General features: G+C 37.6%; 1 pseudogene; it reads left to right on the forward strand.

Moving 5' to 3' along the window:
* Positions 1-13,749: 13,749 nt before the first annotated feature.
* LOC129078058 (guanine nucleotide-binding protein-like 3) lies at positions 13,750-15,470 on the forward strand (annotated as a pseudogene).
* Positions 15,471-15,859: the final 389 nt, after the last annotated feature.

A 15,859-nucleotide genomic window follows, 5' to 3' on the forward strand; every position in this document is an offset into this window, starting at 1 on the left:
CATTCCATTCCTCTCTCTGAAGCAAATTGTTCATATTATTCTCTTATGCTCTTTTTTATTTCTATAAAATCTATAGTAATGTCCTACTTTCTTTTCTCATTTTAGTAATTTGGTTTTTCTTACTTTGTATCTTAGTCAATCTAATTAAAGATTTGTCAATTTTGTTGATTGTTATAATGAACCAGGTGTTGGTTTTGTTGATTTTCTCTATATTTTTCAACTCTACTGAGTTTGCCTCTACTATACTTTCTATTATCGACTTCCTATACTAGCTATGAGTTTAGTTTGTTCTGCTTTTACTAGTTCCTAGTTTGATTTTCTTTTTCTAGTTCCTTAAGGTGTAAAGTTAGGTTATTGATGTCCTTTGTCATTCCCATTACCATATATGAAGGTACTATTATTTTTATTATTTTATTTAAAAAACCCAAACAGTATAGTTGACTTTTTACAGTACTGTTCTGTGAATTTTAACAAATATATAGACTCATATAACCAACAAGATACATAATAACTACTTGATCTATTACTTAGAGAAGTGGTGAAATCTCCAAATGTAACTGTGATTTTTATATTTTTTATTTCAGAATTGTTGCCACCAATACAAATAATTTTTTAACTCCTTGAAAATGAGTTACTGATATATGTAAAGTTACTCTTTTTCCTTCTGGAATTGATCAATATTTTATAATAGATATTTTGAAACTATAAAAATATTCTTTTAATTTATTCATTGGTTTAAATAATAAGTATGGATTCATGATTTTATATTTTATTCAATGGATTATAGTTTGTTAATATCATTATTTTATTTTCCAGGTTAAATTATTCCTCATTTGGCCATTGGAGCCTCTTCAAGTTGGCTTTTCAGTCCTTTTGATATGTCTAGGTCATTCCTTGAGCACTTCCTTGTTTCTTGCACATGTTCCAGACTCATCTTGTATTTTGCCATATCCCAACCAACCCTGCAATCAGCCATTTTTCTAAGAAGTAGAGAATATTATTTAGAACCAAGATCTTGACACTAAGCATATTCATTGTTTATGGGAGTGTCCCTGATTCCAGACCCTTTTAGTGAACACTCTCATTCACATATCTTCCAACATCTATCTATCTATATATTGAAAGCCATGATTTCACACTGACACCTTCAATTTCAATCCAATACTTCAGGTTTCATTCTACTTTTCTACAAGTTTCTTACTCTAATGATGGTAAGAAAATCTGGATTCTCATTATCCCTAATATTCCTAGTTTTTTTTTTTAATCAACCTATCAGCTTGTAACCTAATCCCTTATTACTGCAACCTTTTCTCTCCTGTGCAGATGTCCATCTTACCCCTACCTGAACTCCAATACCTTGCACCTGGTTGCCCTACCTAGATGCACTTTTCACCCAGTTTCGACTCTGACTCCCGGTTCAGGGCTAGTGCCATCATTGCCCCCTCTATGGACACTCTCCTCATCCTCCTCTGGCTTTGAAAACCTGCTTTGACCCACCACCTCTTCTCAGGGATATCCATGTTACTTGGTGTGAGGAGAAGGAGTTACACAGCAGCAGGCCTGAGACTGCTCCCTTCAGAAGAACATGCTTACCAGGTTGGTTCTTTTTTTTTTTTTTTTTTAAGATTTTATTTATTTTTAAAGAGGGGAAAGGAGGGACAAAGAGGAGAGAAACATCAATGTGTGGTTGCGTCTTGCGCGCCCCCTGCTGGGGACCTGGCCCGCAACCCAGGCATGTGTCCTACTCTGGGAATCGAACCAGCAACCCTCTGGTTTGTAGGCCAAGCACTCAATGCACTGAGTCACACCAGCTAGGGCTTGCCAGGTTGGTTCTTGGTTAGCATCTGGTAACTTGGATCTTAGAAGTATTCCCACCATTTTCATACCAATAAGAATGGCTCACCTTGTACAAATGGTTTGTATAAATAATATGTATGGTTTATGTCGAACAATTACTGTTCTTGTGGGAATCTGGAATTTTGGTACTTGGTAGGCATAGAGTGCCTATGTGACCAACTTTCCATAAAAATTTGGGGCACTTCCCTGGCTGGTGTGATTCTGTAGATTGAGTGCTGGCCTGTGAACCCAAGGGTTGCAGGTTTGGTTCCCAGTCAGGGCACATGCCTGGGTTGCAGGGCCAGGCCCCCAACTGGGAGTGTGAGAGAGGCAATCAACTTATGTTTCTCTCCCTCTTTTCTCTTTTTTATTTTAATTTATTTTTTCAAATACATTTGTCTCTGCCTCCCCCCCACCACTTTCCCTTGCCCCCTCCCTCCTTCCCTCCCTCAGCTCTTCCCCTTTGGTTTTGTCCATGAGTCCTTGCTATATGTTCCTTGACTTTCCCCTTCCTTTCCCTTTCCCTGCCCCACCCCCCTCCTTCCCTCTTGTCTCTGTTGATTTCTTTTCATCTGTTGAAACAATTTCTCCCTCTTTTTCTCCCTCCCTTGCCCTCTCTCTAAAAAAATAAATAAAGTTTTAAACAAAAAAATTGGTGGCACTGACTCTCCAATGGTAAACAGCATTTCATACATCACAATTTGTTGCTGGTGGAACGAAGTGTGTTCTGTGCTATTCCATTGGGAGACAACTCTTAGAAGCTTTTGCCTGGTTTTCTTTTGACTTTGCCCCATGTGCATTCCCTTTGCCAATTTTGGTTTCTATCATTTTGCTATAATAAATCATTGCCATGATAATGATTACATGCTGAGTCCTGCTAGTTACTCATTGAGCCTGGGGGTGGTCTTGGGGTTCTCTGACATCCCTGGCTTGGTCTCTGAAACCTCACACTGCACTGCCTCTCTCTCTCCTCAGTCTGCTTGGTTTTTAAGCCCCCCTGCTGGACCAGTCTCCTCACTGTGTCTGGGCTCTGACATCCCACACCAGGTTGCCCCACTTAAGAAACACTATCCTCATGCCACTTGTTTCCAGGTTTTAGCTATTGTGACTAAAGCTGCTATGAATATTTGTGGATAAATCTTTTTGTGGACATGTATGGGGTGGGCAAATGTAGGTTTACAGTTGTTCATATGGAAAAAATGCAGGTTATGATTATTATGATAGCTTTATTATAATAGTTGTTTCACGTACTCACACCTACTTTTGTCCACCTTTGTATTTTCAATCCTTGGGGGTAAATTCAGTGGCACTACTGGGTCATAAGGTAGGTGTTTGTTTAATTTTTTATAAGGAACTACCAAATCTTTTCCTAAAGTGGTTGTACCATTAACACTCCTACCAATAATGTATGATTACCGATTATCCTATGAAAATTACATAATGAAGAAAAAGTGTTTTATAGGTACCTGTACATACTGGTTTTTTTTTTTGTTTGTTTGTTTTTGTTTTTTTCGACACTCTTCAATGCCTCTGTGGATATGTATTTCTTTCTGCCTTTATTTTCCTTCAGTATTTCTTATATTCCATGACTCTGATGACAGATCTCTCCACTTTTGTTTGTCTGAAATAGATCCATTTTACCTTTATATCTGAAGATATCTATGCTGAATTTGAAACTCTCAGTTCACAGTTTTGTTTTTATTTTCTTTAAGCACTTTAAGGAAGTTCCCATTTCCTTCTCCTCCCCCCCCCCCCCTTCTTAGTGGGAAATCCTTATTTGTTCTTATTGTTGTTTCCCTGAATGAAATGTTCCCCAAAAACCTCTCTGGCTGTTTCAAAGATTCTATTTATCTTGGTTGTCAGTTTTATTATGATATGCTTAAGTGTGTTTTTCTTTATGTTTATCCTACTTAGGGTTCAATGAACTTTTTTATTTTTTTGGCTTACTGTTTTCAACAAATCTGTAAAACAAAAAAAAAATTAGCCACTATTTCTTCAAGTACATTAAATACCCTAATTTTTTCTCTTTTTTCTTTCTGAAATTAGACATATATTAGACTCAGATTTTTTTCTCTATATAATGTTTAATCTGATGTTAAGCATATCTAATAAGTTTTTCATTTCAGATATTGTATTTTTCAGTTTCATAATTCTATTTTATTCATTTTATGGGTTACATTTTTATTGCTATTTCTTATCTGCCCCCTTATTGTGTTTGCAGTTTCCTTCAGGGGTGTCCAAGCTGCAGCCCATGGGCCCCATGTGGCCCAGGATGGCTATGAAGGTGGCCCAACAAAAAATCGTAAGTTTACTTAAAACTTGTTTTTTGCTCATCAGTTTTCATTACTGTTAGTGTATTTAATGAGTGGCCCAAGACAACTCTACTTCTTCTAGTGTGGCCCAGAGACGCCAAAAGTTTGGACTTAAGTCCTTGAACACTTTCATAATAGCTTTAGAAGAGGACCCAAAGTTTTGCCTTTTAGGATATTGATTTTTAAACTGGTTATTAAGAAAACACTCAGAAGAAGCTTTGACCCTCCCCTGCTTTTCCTGCCTAAGAAATTCAGAGGGGAAAACCTACGCTAGAAAGGGAACCTTAGCAAAATCACCTTAGCATCTGACTGGGAGACTCCAAGCAGAAGCTTGTTTACTAAATCTCCTCTCCTCGCCCCCTCCCCCCACAAAAAAACCCCTTCATCTCTCACAGGTTCTGATTTTCCTCAGTCACCTCTAAATCACCCATTCTCACTTTTGAAATCTAAGATCCTCTTCCCTCCCTTTCTCCTTTGTCCAAAATAATGAATATATATACCCCATTTTACCTCACTGTTTTGGAATTTTCATGCTTATATGAATTCCCCACATGCATGTATTAAAATTTTTATTTTCTCCTGTTAATCTGTCTCTTTTAACTTGATTATTAGCTCAGCTAGAACTTAGAAGGTGGAAGAGAAAGTATTATTTTTTAACCCCCCCACTTTTTAAAAAAGTTATTTCTAGGTCTCCTTCTATTGAATGATTTTTCTTCTGATTATGGGTCATCTTTTTCTGGCTTCTTTGAATGCCTGACAGTTTCAGTTTGCATGCTGAGCATTGTGCACTCCATGCTATAGATCATCTTGATTTTATTTTTGTTTTTATTGTATTTTATTTATTTATTTATCTATTTTTATTTTAGAGAAAGAGAGGGAGAGAAACATCCATGGATTGCCTCTCCTATGCGTTCTGACCCTAACCAGGGGAACAAACCTGCAACCTACGCATGTGCCCTGACCAGGAATCGAACCAGGGACCTATCACTTTGCAGGAGGGCAACCAGCCAGGGCTATTTTTGTTTTTAAAAAATTGAACCTGATAAACAATGAGTTTTGTTCTAATAGATGGTTCGTTTATTTGTTCATCAAGTTAATCCTTGTTTTTAATATTAGTGTGTGTCTAAAGCAGCCTTTACTCTAGGGTAAGATTAGCCCTAATTCTAAAGATCTGCCTTTATGGTGTATTTTCTGAATGCCCAATGTGTGGCCAGTTTTCTCCCCTCTGCTTGATGGGAAATTTGTTGCCTTCCAGCCTATGTAAACACTGGAATCTCCATTCAGTTCAAAACTTTCCAGTACTTGGTATTTCCCTAGCATTTGTTCTTTGTTCCACCTCAGATAGTCTTAGCCTGGTTTGTGCAGATTTTTGGCCAAAGACACAAGGAGACTCCTATGCAATCTAGAATGTTTTCAGTTTCTCTCTGGTATCCTGTCCTGTAAATTTCAGTCAAATTGATAGCCTGAACCCCAGTCCTTTCTCCCTTGGCTCAGTAACACCACTGTGCTCTCTTTGGGCTACCCCTCCTTATCCTGTGATCCAGAAAGTGCCTCCAGGCAGAAAGCCAGGATAATTACGAGGCTCACATTATTTATTTCCCTTCTCTCAAGAAAATAGCCTATTATTATTGACTGTTATTCAATTATAATTTATAATAATTATAAATTCAATTATAATTGATTATTGTTCAAGATCGAAAAAAGAGTTGTTTCAGATATTTTATCCAATTTTCCAGTTGTTTGCCATTGCAAGGCTGGTCTAGTATGAAGTACTTTGTCATGGCTAGACAGGGAACTTTCAAACTGGCTTTGGGCTTAGTATTATATTTTTAGAAGCTTTTCACCTTGAGGAGGGTGAAGAGTGACTTGGAAGGGAGTGTGGAGTCTTCTGGGTATTGGTATTATTCCGTCTTTTTTTTCCTACATCTTCATTTAGGGACTCCCACTTCCCTACTCCAACATTAATTTTAGATTCTCAAAAAAAGTTTCTCCATTTTATTAGATTAATGTTTTGCTTGCATTGTGCAGAGAGCCTCCAGAGCCTGTGAATAAAAATTAAAAGCAAAAACAAAAACAAAAACAAAAAACCCCCCCAAAACAAAACTGCTCGAGGGATTAGGAGGAGAAGAAAAAGGGAGAAGCTGCCTTGGCTGGTGTGGCTCAGTCGATTGAGTGTCAGCCTACAAACCAAAAGATTGCTGGTTTGATTCCTGGTCAGGGCACATGCCTGGGTTGTGGGCCAGGTTCCCAGTTGGGGGCCTATAAGAGGCAACCAGTCAATGTTCCTCTCTCTTTCTCCTATCCCCCTCTAAAAATAAATACACAAAATCTTAAAAAAAAAAAAAAGAAAAGAAAAGGGAGGAGCTGACAATAATAGGGAAGAACAAATATGTATAAAGGAATTTATTAAGTGTCTCTCTGTCTTCAAATAAGTCAATAAACCCTACATTGTTTATTACTGTTTAGAGGAGTAGATTTTCTTTTGAGTGTGTGATAAAGTACTAAACTCTTTAAGGTTTCCACAGATAAAATCAGAGGCTTCCCTGTAGGTTCCACTAAGAAAGGTTTTTTTAAACTTCAAGATAATAAAAACATTTCTTTCCTACTTTATCTCTCAGTACTTTCATAGTTTTGTTTGTTAATTTTATGGTTTTAATATCATCTGATAATTTTGTATATAGTATATGATAAGAATCTGACTTTTAAAAAATTGGTTAAACAATTTTCCCTGTAGCATTTGCTGAATAATTTTTTTTCTGATTTAAAATGCTACCTCTATCACATACTGATCCCTATTATTACAGGGGTCTATTCAATCTCCTTTATTTACCTTCTACTTTTTTCCTGCCCCCATACACCTGTTTTAATGACTATAGTTTTATAATATCTTTTATAGCTGTTGGTACAGGTCTACCATCCTCAGTTTTATTTTTTCATAAAGTATCAGTATTTTCTATTTTAAAAAATTTGTTGTTTTTTATTGAGTTTATTGGGGAGACATTGGTTAATAAAATTATATCAGTTTCAGGGGTACAATCCTACAGTACATCACCTGTATATTTTACTATGTGTTCACCACCCTAAGTCAAGTTTCCTTCCATCACTATTTATCGCCTCTTTACGCCTTAACCCTCTCCTACCTCCCCTCCCTCTTTCCCCTTTCCCTCTGGTAATCATCATACTGTTGTCTATCAGTTTTTTGTTTGTTTGTTTGTTTAACCTCTTCACCTTTTTCACCCAGCCCCCAACTCCCCTCCCCTCTGACAGCTGTCCTCTGTATGTATGAATCTGTTTCTATTTCAGTTGTTAATTTTTTTTTCATTAGATTTCACATATAAGTAAAATTATATGGTATTTGTCTTTCTCTGACTTGCTTATTTCACTTAGTATAATACTCTCCAAGTATCAGTATTTTCAACATCAGACTTTCTGTTAATTTCTGCTGAGCAACAGACTTGTATATTTAGCTATTTGGTGATCATATGCATTTGGAGAGTTTTCATGCATCTTGAAGGCATTCATTGCACAAAAACATTGAAAAAGGCACTGTGCTGGATCATTAAATGTTCTTTATAGTCTGGTGGCAGATAATAAATAAACAAATAAAATATAATTAGAGCCCTGGCCAGTGTGGCTCAGTTGGTTAGGGCATCATCCCATAACCAAAGGGTTGCAGGTTCAATTCTGGTCAGGGCACAGTCATAGGATTGGGGTTTGATCCCTGGTCCAGAATTGTGTGCATGTGAACCCCAGTCCCAACATCTACGATCATGGTCCAAATGCCAATCCCTGATTCAGGCATGTTCGGATGCTACTCTCTTACATGGATGTTTCTGTCTTTCCCTTCTGATCTTAAAAAGCAATGAAAAATATCTCCTTGGGTGAGGAGATACATACACACACTAAAGTAGAGGCAATCTAGGGTAGCAAGCATCTATTAGGACTGGCACCCTTAAGACAACTCTTCAAAGATAAGCAATAATTGATTATAGAAAAACACTGGGGAGAAAACATTAAGGCACAGGGATGATTATTGCAAGGGTACACAGCAGCACAAATGAGTATAGCATATTAAGGGTACTACATGTGGTTCAGAGTAGTTTCTTTTATTCATTGATTTATTTATTCGTGTTGGATTCAGAGTCAGCTAGACCATTTGAGCTTATGTCAAATCATGAAGGGCTTGAAGATTGCCTCTTAGAGGCCACTCTAGTAGTAATATGGAAAATTGCTTATAGGTAAGCGAGACGAGAGATCATGAGATCTGAATGAGGAGGATAAGGAGATTGAGATCTGACTAGACTCAGTGTTTGACTGAATTGGGGTGTGAAGGACAAGAAAGAATTCATTCACTCATTTGTTTATTCAACAAGTTGAATTTAATGAATGTTAAATGAGAATTCTTAGGTTTTGGCTTAAGCAGTAGGGGAGCTGATGGTGCCCTCTCCCAAAATTGTGAATAAAAGGAATGGATAATATTTGGGAGGTCAGATACTGATTTCAAATCTGGATATCCTGCATTTGAGATTGATATTTAAAAAAACTATTCTGAGATGTTTTATATTAAATCACAGTGGCCAGAAAACGAGAGAGACAGAACTGTTAGTCTGTTAATGGCTGCTGACCAGGTTACCAATAGACTTCTTACATTTCCTGTTTTGCCTGTTAGAACTTTGGGTTAATTTCCAGGTGGCTATTTCCAAAGGTTACTGTAGTCAGGCACCATCTAACTTCAAAAGCATTTGCTCACTGTATACATGGGGGCTTTTGGATTGCTGCCCAGGGTCAACCCACAGGACTGAACATTACTTAGGATTCTACTATTCCACAGCTGGTCCCGTTACACCTTCTTCCATCCCTTTGCCTATAGCTCATGTAAATTCTTTCAGACTATCTCTTTCTTTCTTCTTCCTCCTACCTAATGTATAAAATGCTTACGAAACTCTGGAGAGTGAACATGCTGTCTTTTCTACCTACCCATGCCGCTGGTGGTTTAGACTTCATGCCCCAAGACTTGTCTTTTTGGCTAGCATTTTTGGATCAATGAAACCTTACTTAAAAACAGCCCTGGCTGTTGTGGCTAGTGGATTGAGTGCTGTCTCGCGAACCAAAGGGTCATTGGTTCGAGTCCCAATCAGGGCACATACCTTGGTTGCAGGCCAGGTCCCCAGAAGGAGGTATGCAAGAGGCAACCACACATGGATGTTTCTTTCCTTTCCTTTGTCCCTCCCTTCCTCTTTAAAAATAAATTTTAAAAAATCTAAAAAAAAAAGACTTCAGTCATAGGAGTTAAAGATTTTTAGTTTAACAAAATAGAGTCTAAAAAAAGAATGAAACCAAGAGCTGGTTTTTTGAAATGACAAACAAGGCTGATAAACTTTTAACCTGACTCATCAAGAAAAAAAGAGAGAGGACCCAAATAAATAAAATCAGAAAGGAAAGAAGTAACAACACCACAAAAATACAAAGGATTATAAGGAAATATTATGAACAACTATATGCCAACAAATTGGATAATATGTACAAAATGGATACATTCCTAGAAACATGCAATCTTCAAAAACTGACTCAAGAAGAAACAGAAAATCTGAACAGCCCAAATGACTAACAAAATTAAAACAGTAATAAAAAAAATTCCAACAAACAAAAGTCCTGGACCAGATGGCTTCAGAGGTGAATGATACCAAGAACTAACATCTATTCTCAAGCTATTCCAAAAAATTCAAGAGGATGGAAGACATGTCCTACCCACAGCCTCATGCTCATTTTATGAGATTAGTATTATCTTAATTCCAAATCCCAATAATGACACTACAAGGGAAGAAAATTATAGGCCAACATCCCTGATTAACAAACTATTAGCAAACCAAACTCAGCAATATGTTAAAAAGATCATACCCCATGATCAAGTAGAATTTACTCCTGAGATGCAGTACAATATCCACAAAGCAATTAACTTAGTATACCATATAAACAAAATGAAGGATAAAAGTCATGTGATCATATCAATAGATGCAGAAAACGGTTTTGACAAAATTCATCCATTTATGATAAATCTCAGCAAGGAGAGAATAGAGGGAACATACTTTAACATAATAAAGGCCATATATGATAAACTCATAGCCAACATCATACTCAATGGGCAAAAACTAAAAACATTCCCCTAAAGATCAAGAAAAAAGACAGGGATGTTTATTTTTATTACTCATTCAACATAGTACTGGAAGTTCTAACAGGGGCAATCAAACAAGAAGAAATAAAAGGCATCCAAACTAGAAAGTAAGAAGTAAAATTGTCATTATTTGCAGATGACATGAACTGTATATAGAGAACTTTAAAGGTTCCACCAGAAAACTACTAGAACTGATAAATGAATTCAGTAAATTAGAAGGACACAAAATAAACATTTAAATTGATGGCATTTTTATACAACAATAATGTACTATCAGAAAGGGAAACTAAGACAACAATCTCGCTGTGGCCAGGTAGCTCAGTTAGTTAAGCATCATCCCGACATGCCAAGGTTGTGGGTTTGGTCTCCAGTCAGGGAACATACAGGAATCAACAAATGAATGCATAAATATATGGAACAACAAATTGATGTTTCCCTTTCCCTCTCTTTCTCTAAAATCAATAAAAACTTAGAAAGGAAAACAATCTTATTTACAATTGCATCAAAAAATAAATAAAATACCTAGGAATAAATCTAACCAAGGAAGTAAAAGACCTGAATTCAGAGAATTATGAAACACTAAAGAAAGAAACTGAAGGAGATACATATACATGTAAGCATATACCGTGCTCATGGATAGGAAGAATTAACATCATTAAAATATCCATACTACCCAAAGCAATTTATAGATTCAACACAACTCAAAATACCAATGGCATACTTCACAGAATGAGCATGAATATCCCCCAAATTTATATGGAATCACAAAAGACTCTGAAGAGCCACCACAATGTTGAGAAAGAAGAACAAAGTTGGAGGTATCACACTACCTGACATCAACCTATACTACAAGGCTATGGTAATCAGAACAGAATGGTCCTGGCGTTAGGTGCAGACTTCCAGCCAAGATGGAGGCATAGGTAGAGACATTTTACCTCCTTACACAACCAAAAGAAGGACAACAAATTTAAAAACAAAAAAAATAAAGCGAACGGCCAGAAAACCAAACTGTATGGAAGTCCAACAACCAAGAAGCTAAAGAAAAAACATTCATCCAGACTAGTAGGAAGGGTAGAGACGGGCAGCCAGGGCAGAGAGAACATGCAGAAGGCAGTGGCTGGAGGACCAGGCAGGTGAGGTGGCAGCTGGTAGACCGGGCAGTCCCACATTTGCATGAAGATAAACGAGGAGGAACAGCTGGAGAGCAAGATAGACCATGCAGCCCAAGGTTCCAGGGCTGGAAAAGAAAGCCTCAAAACCTCTGGAGGTTTGTCTACATTCTAGGACCCACATAGGAATCAGCACCAGAAGGGTCCAATTTGCTCGTGGGTAGTGGGGAAGTGACTGAAAACCAGCCAAGAGCCCAGCAAGCGGCATTCTTCCCTCTCAGACCCCTCCCCCACACAAAACGTCACAATACAGCAACCTGGGTTTCCCCACCCTAGCAAATACTTAAGACTCTGACCCTCCCAACATAATAGGCATGCTGAGACAAAGAAATACGGCCCAAATGAAAGAACTGATCAAAGCTCCAAAAATAGAACTAAAGCGATGAACAGATAGCCAACCCATCAAATGCACAGTTTGAAACACTGGTAATCTGGATGCCCACTGAATTGGTTGAGTATGGTTGCAAAATGGAGGAAAAAGTGAAGGCTATGCAAAGTGAAATAATGAAAAATATACAGTGAACCAACAGTTAATGGAAGGAAACTGGGACTCAAATCAACAGTTTGGAGCGGAAGGAAGAGATAAACATTCAACCAGAAGAGAATGAAGAAATAAGAATTCAAAATAATGAGGAGAGGCTTAGGAACCTCTGGGACAACTTTAAATATTCCAACATCTGAGTCATTGGGTGCCAGAAGGAGAAGAGGAAGAGCAGGAAATTGAAAACTTATTTGAAAAAATAATGAAGGAGAACTTCCCCAATCTAAAAGGAAACTAGATGTCCAAGAGATGCAGGAAGCTCAGAGAGTCCCAAAGAAGTTGGACCCAAGGAAGCATACACCAACGCACATCATAATTATCTTACCCAAGATTAAAGATAAGGAGAGAATCTTAAAAACAGCAAGAGAAAAGGAGACAGTTACCTACAAAGGAGTTCTCATAACACTATCTGCTGATTTCTCAAAAGAAACTTTGCAGGCAAGAAGGGGCTGGAAGGAAGTATTCAAAGTCATGAAAAGCAAGGACCTACATCCAAGATTACTCTATCCAGCAAAGCTATCATTTAGAATGGAAGGGCAGACAAAGTGCTTCCCAGGTAAGTTAAAGGAGTTCATCATCACCAAGCCCTTATTATATGAAATGTTAAAGGGACTTATCTAAGAAAAAGAAGATCAAAAACTATGAACAGTAAAACAGAGGTAAGAATGGAGGGAAAGGTACAGGGAATAAGCAGCATAAATAGTAGGTGCAAAATAGGCAGGGGGAGATTAAGAATAGTATAGGAAATAAAGCCAAAGAATGTATATGTACAATCCATGGACATGAACAAAGAGGTGGGGAGAATGCTGAGGGTGGTGGGGCAGTGTAGGGTGGAGGGCAATAAAAAGGAGAAAAAAAAATGGGACAATTGTAATAGCATAATCAATACTATATATATATATATATATATATATATATTTTTTTTTTTTTTTTTTAAAGAATGGTACTGGCACAAAAACAGACATACAGATCAATGGAACAGAACAGAGAGCCTAGAAATAAACCCACACCTTTATGGTCAATTAATATTTGAAAAAGGATGCCAGAACATACAATGGGTGAAGACAATTTATTTAATAGATGGTGTTGGGAAAATTGGACAGAATGCAAAAAGAAATAAAACTAGACCACCTTCTTAATTCTATGCAAGAATCAGTTCAAAATGGATTAAAGACTTAAATGTAAAACTGGAAAACATAAAACTGCTAGAAAAAAACATAGGCAGTAAATCTATGACATTTCTCTTAGCAATATTTTTTTCTGATATATCTTTGTGAGCAAGGGAAACAAAAGAAAAAATAAACAATGGGACTACATCAAACCAAGGAGTTTTGCACAGCAGAGGAAAAAATCAACAAAATGAAAAGACAACCTACTGAGTGGAGGAAGATATTTACCAATGATACATTTTGATAAGGGGTTAATGATAAAAATGTATAAAGAACTCATACAACTCAACACCACAAAAATGAACAATCTAATTAAAAAATGGACAGAGGATCTAAATAGACGTCTCCAAAGAAGACATACATATGGCCAATAAATATATGGAAAGATGCTTGACATCACTAATCATCAGAGAAATGCAAATTAAAACCTAATGAGCTATCACCTCATATCTGTCAGAATGGCTGTCATCACTAAATCTACAACACGTGGTGCCTGTGGAGACCGGCCGTAGCTGCTGCCCTTGCCTCTGCTGCTGTTCCCACCTCCAGAATGAAGCAGACAAAGTTAAAGAAAGCAGGTAAATGCATGACCTGACATAAGTGGTATAAAATCCAAAAAAAGGTTCAAGAGCACTATTGAAAACTGAGGAAGGAGCCTAAGAAACGGGGTTGTAAGAAGCCTAGGAAAGACCCAGGGGTTCCAAACAGTGTTCCCTTTGTGGAGGCTCTTCTTCGGGAAGTTGAGCTAAGGAAACAGTGGCCTGAAGAACTAAAACAGCAGCAGAAACTTGACAGGCAGAAGGAACAGGGAAAAAAAGAAAACTTGAAACTAACCCTGGTGTTGAGTCATCTAATGTGGAACCTGTGAAGGAGGAATTTGGGTAATGCAAAACTAAGAACACAGCCAAGCTGGGCAAATAGAATCCAAAGAAGCTGTATTGTCAGGAACTTAAAAAGGCGATTGAAGCATCAGATTTTGTGCCAGACATGTTGGATGCCAGAGATCCTCTATGTTGCAAGTGTCCCCACGTGGAAGAGGCCATTGTCCAGGGTGGACAGAAAAAGCTGGTACTAGTGGTAAACCAGATTTGGTACCAAAGGAGAATCTGGAGAACTGGCTAAATTATTTGAAGAGGGAATTGCTAACAGTCATGTTCGGAGCCTTAACAAATCTGAAGATCAAACGGAAGATAATCAAGGTAAGGAGAAAAACTCCATTCAAAAGTGAAGTCTGCATTGGGAACAAAGGCCTTTGGGAGCATCTTGGAGGTTTTCAAGAGACTTATGGCAAAGCTATTCAGGTGGGAGTAGTTGGTTTCCCAAATGTAGGGAAAAGCATCATCATCAATAGCTTAAAACAAGAATGGATATGACATGTAATGTTGGTATACCCATGGGGCTTACAAGGAGCATGCAGGTTGTCCCCCTGGACAAACAAATCACAATCATAGTCCAAGTTTCATTGTGTCTCCACTTAACTCTCCCACTGCACTTGCTCTGAGAAGTCCAGCAAGTATTGAAGTCCTAAAACCAATGGAGGCTGCCAGTGCCATCCTATCCCAATCTGACACTCAACACGTAGTACTGAAATTTACTGTCCCAGACTTTACTTTGCTTGTGCATAGTACTACACCAAAAAGGTGGAAGCCCAAATGAAGAAGGTACTGCCAAACTGCTATGTTCTGAGTGGACAGGTGGCTCTTTAGGATACCATTGCAACCCCCCTAAATCCTGTACTCTTTCTCCACATTTTAATGAAAATCTTGTGACAGACATGAAATGGGGTTTAACCTGGAAGAACTGGAAAAGAACAACGCACACAGCATACAAACCATCAGGGGCCCTTCTTCAGCCAGTAGTATGTTTTTCTAGAACTTCGGTCTGACAAATGGAATAATAGAGGAAAGGGACATCTCTGAATTCCCAAAACAGAAGGAGAGGAAGCAGGAAGAGGTGGAAGACTATGAAGACATAGACAATGACTAGGAAAGTGTTGATGAAGAAGCTGATGAAAAGAGCTCAGACATCTTCCCTCCAAAATAGGCCTGGGAGGCACTGCCTGAGGAGTCTCAAGTAGATGAATAGTCTGAACAATCTTATGTCTTGGATTGAGAGCCTGAAGAGGAAGATGGTGCTTACAACTTCAGTACTGACTACATACAATATAACTTTGTCCTCCTAAGTTTTTGTTGTTTTTTTTTAAACATTTTGAACATGCTACTAAACTGTTTTATGTATGTAATGTATCAGTTTGTTTCTGGTATGACATAAGCTGTGTAAATTTTGTAAATCTGTATATCATGAAATATGTAAATATATCATGAACATATCAGTATATATTCATTAAAAAAAATTAAGCCATGTAGAAACTGTTTGAATTCCCTAAAAAGACACCTCATGTCTTAAAAAAAAATCCATCCACAAACAAGTGTTGGTGAGGATGTAGATAAAAGGGAATCCTCATGCACTGTTGGTAGGAATGCGTATTTGTGCAGCCACTATGGAAAAGAATATGGAGTTTCCTCAAAAAATTAAAAATAGAACTGCCTTATGATCCAGCAATTCCACTTCAGGGTGTATATCCAAAGAATCCCAAAACACTAATTTTAAAGAATAAATGCACCCCTATGTTCACTGCATTGTTATTTACAAAGTCAAGA

The sequence above is a fragment of the Pteronotus mesoamericanus genome, unplaced genomic scaffold (genome assembly GCF_021234165.1).
Source record: "Pteronotus mesoamericanus isolate MK-2021 breed Mesoamerican mustached bat unplaced genomic scaffold, CSHL_Meso_final contig_1189, whole genome shotgun sequence".
NCBI lineage: Eukaryota > Metazoa > Chordata > Mammalia > Chiroptera > Mormoopidae > Pteronotus > Pteronotus mesoamericanus.